This window comes from Ipomoea nil, unplaced genomic scaffold (assembly GCF_001879475.1).
Source record: "Ipomoea nil cultivar Tokyo-kokei standard unplaced genomic scaffold, Asagao_1.1 scaffold1770, whole genome shotgun sequence".
In the NCBI taxonomy this organism is placed as follows: domain Eukaryota; kingdom Viridiplantae; phylum Streptophyta; class Magnoliopsida; order Solanales; family Convolvulaceae; genus Ipomoea; species Ipomoea nil.
The window spans coordinates 3,343,847-3,355,362 of NW_017618198.1; the positions used below are offsets into that span (position 1 = coordinate 3,343,847).

At 35.9% G+C, this 11,516-nt stretch overlaps 1 pseudogene; it reads left to right on the top strand.

The window, feature by feature from the left end:
• The first annotated feature begins 1,628 nt into the window (after positions 1-1,628).
• On the top strand, positions 1,629-11,018 carry LOC109192541 (annotated as a pseudogene).
• The last annotated feature ends 498 nt before the right edge of the window (positions 11,019-11,516 follow it).

Sequence of the window (11,516 nt, forward strand, 5' to 3'; positions counted from 1 at the left end):
ACTGTCAATGAAGCCATTCAGATCTCACACAATTTACACACATAAACTTGCTTCCCATTCGTGTTAAGCTTAAGAGTTAAGATGACCCTCTAAACACGGAATCCAACTGACCTATCAAATAATTTTCTCGTTAATAATATTCCTTTTAAGGAGAACGCTCCTCGCAATTTTCGCCAATCAAATAGTTATATTGATCATTTTATCTCTTAAACTTGTCATAATTATCATTTGATTTTTTTGTTACATCGTATTATCATGTGGTATACCATTATAAAATAGCAAAACATTCAAAAATTAATAAATATTGAAATCTATATGAATTATGATAAATATTCCAATTCAAATACAATAATTATTTATTTTATATATCATAACTTAAAGTTGTTGATATTTAATATAAAATCCAACCAGAAACAACTCTAAAATACAACTGGGTGAGATTAGATCCCACACACCAATAACAGAAGAAGAATCAGTTGTCGCAATTTTTTAGATATAAAAAATTAAAGTTATCAAATTTGCATAAAGAATAGACAACTCTCATCAACATCCATCATTTAAAAAATATATAATGTACACATAAAAGTATAAAACTGAATACAGGTTTATGAAACAAATTTCTTCTATTATTTTAAGAAATCAACTTCTTATATGTTTTAGATTATAAAATTCATAAGTTCAATACCTAACTTCTCATTTTTTAATATGGATGAAAAATGATTTATTGACAACAACATGCATATTCAGTATTCACTATGTTGCCCGCATAGCTTATTAGTTCAATAGGCAATATTTAAAAGAATAAATCAAAGTTTGAATCCCGACATCTACAATGTGAAGATTATGCGCACTAACATTTGACATTGTCACGACCCTACCAACGAGAAAAAGAGAGAGAGAAGGATAGACTATCCTAAACAAATGAATCAAACTAAAGCTAACAGGTTTAAGCAAGTTTAGACAATAATTTTTATAAATAAAATAGAAAAGAGTTAAATAGGCCCCTAAATTTTACTCCAAAAGTCAATTAGGCCCTTAAACTTTAAAAGAGTGCAATTAATCCATCAAACATGTCAAATTGGGTCAATGAAACCCAAAAATTGATAAATGATTTGTTATTTCAGGTCATTTCAATTCCGACGACGGTGGCCGGATTTTGTCGTCGGTGGCCGGAATTCGTCGCCGGTCGCCGGAATTGAAATGATCTGTAATAACAGATTATTTGTCGGCTTTTGGGCTTCATTGACCCCCTGTGACATGGTTGAGGGTTTAATTTCACTTTTTAAAAATTTAAGTGCCTAATTAATCTTTAGGGTAAAATTTAGAGGCTTATTTTACAATTTTCTCTAAATAAAATAAAAAAGATAAAGGGCATAAACGTAATATCGGACAAGCTCACCTTTGTGTCTTCTCCAACAAAGCCCGGGGTTGAATAAAATATTCACTAAACCATTCTTCACGGATTGTCACGATTTTGGCATCACCAACCAATCAGACGCGACCGCCCTCTTATCTCATGATTATTCTCATCACCAGCATGACGTGTGATTTGACTCTAGCAAATGACACAGACGGTGAGTTTAGAGAAACCCGAAAATATGAAAAAGAGAAATAATTGACAGGGAGCTTAGACGGAAGGAGAACGCTGCGGTTTGCTAATTTGCTTCGCCACTCCGAAATTCCAATTTTCTCCTCGCCCCGAACCCATCTTCGACTCGACTCTAGAGAGAGAAAGTGAAAAAGGAAGAGAAAATCGCAATCTGCGTTGAAGGCCATGTGGCGTTGTTGATGTTTGCACTTGTAATGGCTGAATCTGAATCCGACATTATTTTTCACCAAGGTTTCAGCTACAAGGCCGATCGTTTTTGTTCCCCGATGAAGTGAGAGCTGCGTGTGATTAGTTTTCGCATTCTTTGTCCGATTCGAGTTTTTCCCCTCCGATTTCGATTTCGCGTTGGTGCTTTGCTCGGCTGGTGATTCTGAGGGAGCAGAAAAAAGATGTTCAGCGGTGGTGATGGTGGCGGGGGCGGAGGAAACGTCGCGGGCCCGCCACAGCATCTTGAGTGGAAATTCTCTCAGGTATTTGGTGAGCGTGCGGCCGGAGAAGAAGTTCAGGAAGGTAAAACCTTTTCTACAATTCTCATTTCCTCTGCTCTGCTGCCTTCGGATCCGTCGTCTGTTTGTGTCACTGATCCTTTAGGGTTTACGTTTCGCTTTTTGATCTGTTTTCTGCTCGTTAATCGCGACAAGCTTAGTTGATTAAATGCCAAGTTAGAACCTTTCAAGTTTCGGCTCGATTGACTGATTTACATGTGGATTTTGATTAGCATGAATGAGACATGAACTGTTTAAGCTCCATTGAGCTCACTGTTAGTTCGGTTTTTACATTTTATATTTTTTTGGACTTCTTGTCCAGATCTATGGTTGTCTTTGATATGCTTGAATAGAGTGATTGTAATAGGTCTTGTTGTTGGAGCAACACAGATATGTGATTTTTTTAACCTTAAATTGCAAGCACCAATTCCCAATTGGTGGTGTCTACTGACTTCTACATTAATGTGAGTTGTTTATCACTTGACTTCTTGCATATGTTGAACTGTCTATAGTTGAACATTGATTTATGATAGATTAAGTCATGGGCTGTAAGTGGTGGGGGTGGTTGTTGTCTTGTTGATCCAGAACACCTGTGTGTGGATATTCTTTGCATTGGTGTAATTAGCTTTAACTACATTTGGTTTTGAGACATGTTGGGAAACAATTTACAGCTTCCCTCATTTTTGTCTGAAATGATGAATAACCAACCAGGTGAAGGTGCACATCGCTTTGTGCTCAAATTGTGGGAAAAAGTTCCTCATGGAAATGTTGTTTCAATTGTGATCTGACTGTGCAGTTAGATTTATTTGAGTGTTTTGACTATGGGACTCACATGTAGCTTGCTAGCTGAGTACATTCTTAAAAGGAAAATTGTGCTTGCTGCTTAATGTCTTATCATGTTATTCTGCTGAAATCTAATTCTTTTTGAAAGTTATTGAATATGTTTGAGTGGCAGTAGAATATCTATGTTACACTGCATGTGAAATTGGATTCATTTCTCATGTCTTGTTCCTTACTAGGTCCATCGTATGTAATAAATTAGAGGATATAGATGTTTTCTTGTGATTCATGTTGGGGCGTTTAAATGGATAGAACAGCGTTAGTAAGTTTGACAAGTTATTTTTGAGGTCTTATTGATGGGTTTACATCACAGTAAAGGGAACGTTCTTGAATGAGAAATGCATGCTCTGCCGTGATGTTAGGATCAGAAACTATAATTATAATTATGACCCAAGTATTTATGCACGCTACAAAAATTTATTACTTTGGGACCTTTTGTAGTCCCAGTTCTGTTTTTAAAGTTGGCTAGTGTTGCGTGAAGAACGCACATGGTGCATTAACAAGTTATATTCTACCTATAGAGAGTAATGGGTGCTTTAAGTCTTTGATTAGTTAGATGCATGTGTACAAGTAACTTATGTTTTACCTTTCAATATTACCATTAATGCTCGGGTTTGTTTTGAGTGTCTGATGTATGCATTTTCTTTATGTCAGTAATTAGATAATTAAATTGAAGGTGGTGATAGTGGTAATTGGTAGTGTTGGGTGGAGAAGACAACGGCGGTGTCATGTTTATTGGTGGCTGGGTGGTGGCAGGTATCAGTGGCAATGATGATGATTGGATTCCATGGTTAATTGGGTTGGATAGGAGTGGTGAGTGATTGGTGATGGTTCACTTCTATTTTCTGTTTTGGAATAAGACCAGAAAACTGTTGTCTGTTTACCAAAGGAAATTTGGATAATATCATTTTTACAATTTCCAACTTTAATTGCTAAAGTGGAAACTTTGGAAGTTAAGTTACGTTTTTCAATTTAGAAAACAATTCATCCTCTTAAAACTTATTTTGCATTTTCTATTTTCCTGTTTTCTAAATTTCTTGCGTTTTATTTTTGTCTTTGAACTTCCATGTGTTGACCTAATTTGAAATTAGAATATGTTCATTCTCAGAGTTGAGTTGGGAAAATCTTGCCTTGTAAATACCAACATACTCCCCACTGCAGTCAAAGTGGCATGTTCTGAAAATGATATTAAAGGAAACAGAACCAAGAGATGATGATGATTATTATTATTATTATTATTGTTATTTTTTGAATGATGGAATAGTTGGTTTGTACTCATCATTTTTAATGTACTGAGAAACTGATTAGTTGGTTTCTCTCTATTGATTCATTTGCCCATAGTCGTTGCTTGTAAAAGATAGATTTCTGAGCTATACCTAGTTTTGCTAGCATTGGTCCACACTTCATCCCAATCTGTGACAAGTTTCAAAGAATATGGTGCATGGCTTTTATTCAAGTGGTGCTGCAGTTCAGCCTTGAGCAAAAAACCAACTAATGTAGGGCAATTTAAAGATGGTGTGGGTTTTTAAGGGAGAAAAATAGTTCAGTGTTAATCAGCAATTGGCAACATAAAGAAGAGAGTTGCAATATAATTGAAGAGATAAGGCTTCTAGGGTTAAAAAGGAAATGGAGATGGATGATGGATCAATAACGTCCGTAACAGAGATATAATATTAAATATGCTCTGGAAAATCGCAAATAGAACTACTTATAAGGGACCCTGAACTTGGTGTTACCCTAATGTGACAAAAGATGATAATACCCTCAGTGAAACGCATGACTAGTGGCATAGCGCATGCTCATTCTCATGGTTGAAAAAATCGCTAGGCGCTCCTCGGGCGCCTAGGCGGGGATTAATCGGCGCCTAGGAGCCCATGTTATTTTTATTTTTTAAAAATTTCTTTAAATTTTTTAAAGACTTGATAATTATAAACTATTTAATACTAAAATATTAAATATTAACCTAAAAAATATCTATAGTTTGAACAATTTAGGATTATTTCGCTCAAAACGATGTCGTTTTGAGTGAAATAAGCCATTAAAAAAAGAATGGACCAATAGATAATCAGCCAACTAGGCGACCTAGTCGGTGCCTAGGCGGCGAAGTTGGTGCCTAGTCGGCCTAGTTGGCGCCTAGGAGACCTAGGCGGTCAGCACCTAGCCGGCCAGCCGCCTAGACCACCGATTATGGTGATACGCTAGGCGGCCGACCAACGCCTAGCGCCTAGGCGGCGATTAATCGGTGCCTATGTGGGATTTTTGCAACACTGCTCATTCTCAAAAGCACACGCATGACTTATAACGCAATGATGAGTAATAAGAAGTTATAGCATATACAAATATAACATATATGAAGAATTGGCTTAATAGCTTAAGAATGATCTGACATCATTAAGACATTAATGAGCTTAATTTAGTAGGCAATTTATTTTACAGATTGAATTGACTTCGAAATGCATATGATGTACTTTAAAAATACAACTGATACCTATTTATGATACAATTTTGTTGGATTGCCCTAGATGGTTAATGGTTTGAGATTGTTTGCTATGCAAGTATTTATGACTACTAAATTTACTGGAATCATTTCAACTGAAGATGCATGTGATGTACTTTAGCAACATGGCTTGTGTGATCTAAGATTTTATAACATTTTTGGATTGCCCTAGATGGCTTTATGTCTTTTGTTATCCCTACTGCATTTGTAACTACACTCATTGAAAACTTCTTATTTGTTTGCTCTTCTTTTATTTTGCAGTTGATATCATCTCAGCAATTGAGTTTGATAAAACTGGTGACCATCTTGCTACTGGAGATCGTGGGGGTAGGGTTGTATTATTTGAAAGGACTGATACTAAAGAGGTAGCTTCCTGGAGTTTGAAATGATTCTAATTATTTAGTAGATTGGTGTTCACTGCTATCTTTTTTGTTTTGCAACATGATCCTTTTAGCATGCTGGAAGCCGAAGAGAATTGGAGCGGATGGACTATCCAGTTAGTCGGCATCCAGAGTTCCGGTACAAGACAGAATTTCAAAGCCATGAACCAGAGGTATGCACTTGAAGTGTGAATTTTCATGAAAGTCAAATGGAGGGAAGTGCAAGATACCTATTAAAAATGGATTAATTTGCCTGATGCTTGCTTAGCTGCATTTAACTCTGCCAAGACTCCAGGACACTGCCATCTGTTGGCATGGATTGGGTCATTTATGATCCTCTTCTGTTTTCTGCTTGTAGGGAATATTAAGCTGATTATTAACCAATCATTCTTATTGTTCTATTCAGTTTGATTATCTCAAAAGTTTGGAGATCGAGGAGAAAATTAACAAGATTCGATGGTGCCAGGCAGCTAATAGTGCGCTCTTTCTTCTATCCACTAATGATAAAACAATAAAATTTTGGAAGGTAAATCTAATATTACTTTTTGCTCCTCTTGGGTTGTGGAGCTGTATATTAACTGAGGTGATATGTTGAACTTTGCTTCTCCATGAGTCTTGTGTAGCTTTCGTGTGTTGGAGGGTATGTCTTTAATTAGTTACTGATCCCTGTTCTCATTTTTCAGGTGCTAGAAAAGAAAGTCAAGAAAATTTCTGAAATGAATATTGAGCCTTCCAGATCCATTGTAAATGGCAGTGCTGCCAGCTCAAGTGTTTCTATGACTCCAAAACCTCATCTTACAAATGGAGGCTATCCTGATAGACCTTACAATTGCTTGAGCAATGACTCATCATTTCCTGCCAGTGGCATCTCTGCGCTTCGTATACCTGTGGTAGTTGTACTTACCCTAACCTTATTTATTTACATGTGCAGTGATGTCTGAGATAGTTTGGAATCATTATAGGTTGTTAAGTTTTGAAAAATCCATCAACCTTCTACATGCTGGATGGTATGGAAGGGGAAATTTTATGAAGTTGCACTGCAGTGCACAGCAGTACTGTGCTGGATAGAATGTGAGCGAAGCATAGTTATACGCAATAGCACCACCATAGAGTATAGAGTGAGCGAGAAGTGATTACAAGGTCTTGCAAGGCATAACTGCTCTGCCTTATCTGCATAGCAGTTTTATCCTCTCTTGAAAAGCATTTAATTGCTCACTGAAATCAGATTCAATGTGCAAGAAGTAGCTTTTCAATTGATTCATTTTTGGTAAATTTGGAAATCCAAGTTCATCATGCAGTCTAACGTATCTGCTTGGAAATTCATCATACTCTTTTATGGTTATTTTGCATTAAAGTCTAAAATATTTCACACAACATTTTACAGTTTATGTACAATGTTTTATGTGTGTTTATTGATTTACTTGTGTTTCAACTAAGCAAACACCATAAACTGTAAAATGTTGTGTGAAATATTTTACTCTTTTATGGTTTACGTACAATGTTTTATGTGTGTTTCCAGCTTTTTCTAAATTTACACAATACCCTTACAATATAACATATTCTCAATCCTAGTTTCTTACATCTTCAAATATCACATCTCTTTTCACAAAGATCACCAGCACTTGCATTTCTCTATTGGAAGCTAGAGTACCAGTGCTGTCAAAAGCTAACTCTGATTCAATCCAAAGCCAAAAATGGTGTTGTTGCACACAAAGGTGCACTGTTGCACTGTTGGGTATGATACTATGGCTGGCAGTTTGGGGACTCTTCTGCTGTAGTGAAGGACACAGACCAATGGATCTGATGGTGTTATAGTCAAAGTATTGGATTTCTTATAGATGTAGCAGCTCTGCATCTTCTTCATGCAAAGATGAAGAGAATTAGGAAAAAAGCTTTAACTTTTTTTAATGTTTTTGTTTTTTTAAAAAGATCTCCTTAAAGAATTGATTTTAAATTAAAAATATATTGTTTTCTAATTTTAAAATACATTTCAAAATTTTGTGGTCTTTTTTTTGGATTGATTTTTTTTTTTTCCTCTGCAAGTGACTCTTTGAAAACAAGTACAAAACATTTTCCACTATTTTAAGTGTTTGCCAGTTAAAGTGAACACCATTGTAACATCTTTTCCATACAAAACAAGGCCTTGGTAAATTTGGAAATTCCAGCTACATCATCACTCAGTTTAACATATCTGTTTTACATTTAGTTACAAGTGCACAGTGTACACACACACATATCTACATGTATGTCCATGTGTCTTTGTGCTTATGTATGTGGATCTGTATCTAGGTTCTCCTGACATTCTTCACTTCAATTTGGTAAATGGTTTATTGCTATGGATGTAAAACATATGTTTTTTCTTTTTTTGGCTTATGCTTTAGTACTTTCTGCTCTTTAATAGGCTTTCTTTTTTAATATTATATCCCTTGCAGAGCTTTTATCTTTATTTTACAAAATTTCTCTTCTATTTGTGTTTTAAGCTCATTAGTATAATTCATAGGTTACAAGCAATGAGACCAGCCTCGTAGCGAGATGCAGAAGAGTGTATGCTCATGCTCATGACTATCATATCAATTCCATTTCCAATAACAGGTTTGCGTTTCTGTACCCGCAGTTCCTATGTGTATTGTGCTTCTGAAAAGTTTAGCTAATTCCTCTTGCACTTTCCATACCAGTGATGGCGAAACATTTATATCAGCTGATGATCTGCGAATAAACCTTTGGAACTTGGAAATAAGTAGCCAAAGTTTCAATATTGTTGATGTGAAACCAGCAAATATGGAAGATCTAACAGGTGAGTTTCTCATATTTGTTACTGGACTAACTGGAGCTTCCTGCCTAGTTTTATGACATTTTTAGTTACCCCTTGTATTTTATTTGATGATGATTCCAACTAGATTCGTATTAAGGGTTAGCTTAGTTGAGTTCCTTTGTTCTTATTGAAATATGATAGCCAATGAAAATGTAGTCTGTGCAGTGATTTTCTGGTTAATTATCATTTTGAAATCATGTGGCATTTATATCTTAAAATGTTCTTTTATTGGAGGAGTTGCTCTAGTGCTGAGCCTTCTACTTCAGGTTTTTGCTGTGTTTATCATGCCACTTTGAGAGAATTAAATAGACCAAAAACTAAATTATTTCTTAAGAAACTACAAGAAAATGTTTACAGGTCCCAATAAGCTTTTAGGTTTTTTATTTGTTAGCTTGTTACTGTCATGATGCATGACAAACCTTAATCAGAGATTTTGTTTGTTATTGCAGAGGTTATAACTTCGGCAGAGTTTCACCCAACCCACTGTAACACATTAGCTTATAGTAGTTCAAAAGGATCAATTCGTCTCATTGATTTACGGCAATCGGCATTGTGCGATTCACATTCTAAATTGTGAGTACTACCCTACTGTTTGTATTTGGTGGTTGCATTCTTATTTCTTATGAAAATTGATTTGTCTAATCATTTAGCTTAAGCTAGGCCATGCACATTGAATAGGTTTAGTCAAGTAAATCTAAATTACTTCTCTATGGCCTAACAGGTTTGAGGAGCAAGAGCCACCTGGTTCAAGATCCTTCTTCACTGAGATAATTGCTTCAATTTCTGATATTAAATTTGCAAGAGATGGAAGATACATCCTCAGTCGTGATTACATGACTCTCAAGGTTGTTTAGTTGTCTACTCTTGAGATTCATTTATGTATTGTGTCTTTATGATTAGGTGTTGTATACTTGCTCTATGATATGTTTTGTCTGACACCCATCTCACTTCTCAGTTATGGGACATAAATATGGATTCTGGGCCAGTTGCAACGTACCAGGTTCATGAATATTTAAGACCAAAGGTAATTACTTATCCATTGAAATTGTTTGAACTTATTTCATGTGACTGCACTGATTAAATGACACAACTCAATGGACCTTCAGCTGTGCGATTTATATGAGAATGATTCAATCTTTGATAAATTTGAATGTTGCTTGAGCGGTGATGGGCTACGAGTTGCTACAGGGTCCTACAGGTATCCAAATTATGTGTGCAATTTGTTGCTCCAGTTATTTTTCTTTTCCTTTATCGTTATCAAAACTCAACTAAGCCTAAACCCAGTTTAGTTCGGGTGAATTACGTGCATTCTGTTTCTTGGTTCCGGTACACATCTAACTAAATTGCTTTGTTTTCAGCAATCTGTTTCGTGTGTTTGGCTGTGCTGCGGGAAGCACTGAAGCAACTACACTGGAAGCAAGCAAAAATCCTATGCGGTATATGTATATTTGAGTTATATCTGGCCACAAACAGTTTGCAGTGTGAGTGACAATTTTTGTTTTCCTTCAGGAGACAAGCCCAGACCCTTTCAAGGCCTGCCAGATCCCTTAGCAGTATAACTCGTGTTGTTAGGAGAGGTCTGCTATTTCATATGTTATTTTATTTTGAAATTAGAACAGCTAACATTTTCGTTCCCCTCTATTAATAAAGAGACATAAGTATGGTGCTATGTTTATTGCAGGAGGAGAAAGTCCAGGTGTAGATGCAAATGGAAATACATTTGATTTCACAACAAAATTGCTCCATCTTGCTTGGCACCCATCTGAAAATGCGATTGCTTGTGCTGCTGCAAACAGCTTGTACATGTATTATGCATAAATCGATCATACAGGAAGGAAGGGGATGCATTCTGAATTAGCATTTTTTGTGGTTGATTAGAACGCCATCATCGGCTATGGAAGCAACTTGAGAGGCTCTACCAACTGACTGCTTCTTCATTCATGTGGGGCCCCCCCATAAATTGTAAGTTTGAACATCAAGGTTCAGAAGTGGCTGAAGAATCAATGACAAAGAACCTTGCATCGTTCCTTGTCCCACCCGATTTCTGTTCCACCCTTGTTCAAGGGAAAGTTGCATTTATGTTGTCATTGTGGTGTGGGGAAGTGAGGAAAGGAATGTGAGTTGTGTACATCTTGCTCAGGAGGAGCTGCTGCTGCTGCTGCTAACTTTTGCAAGGCGTCAGGGTTGTTTACTTCTTTGGGATAGATTTAGCTTTTTGTAGGATAAATTTTAGTGTGGCATTGTTATAAATTACCAGTTAAAGTATTTTTCTTTTCTATAATTTAAAAAAAAAAATTCTGCATAAAAGAAAATTTAAAGGGGATCTGACCTTTAGGTTACCTGTATTTTACATGGTCATCAGACATGAGTAAAGAGATGTTGCTAAAAATTTGTCTGCTTTACTTTTACAATGCTAATTGAGCTTTATAAATAGCTACTCCGTATTTACTAGTTTACCACTATTTCTGTATTATGATAATTAGCATGTTTGGGTGCTTGAAACATTTACGATAGGGTCTAATAGGTCACAAAATGACCACCCGCAGTGGTCCCATCGTGGCATGGTGCCTTGTTAGCGGTTAATTTAGTAGCGGACTTAGAAAACTTGTTCAGTGAGGGCGAAATGTATTAAAACAAAAGAGATAGTTTGAAAAATAAAAAATAAAAAACCCTGACCACTTACAAAGACAAAACGTACGCCTTACCACTTAATCTAGTTATCTTTTGTTAACTTTTATCTATTTTATTATACATATACTAAAACTTATGTCTCCCTGCTGGGTCCGTCCCTGTTTGGAATCTGACATTTCTAGTGTTAAATTGCAATTGATGTAATATTGGAAAAAGAACAAAAAGAATTGAATATTAATATTGGAAAAAGAACAAAAAGAAT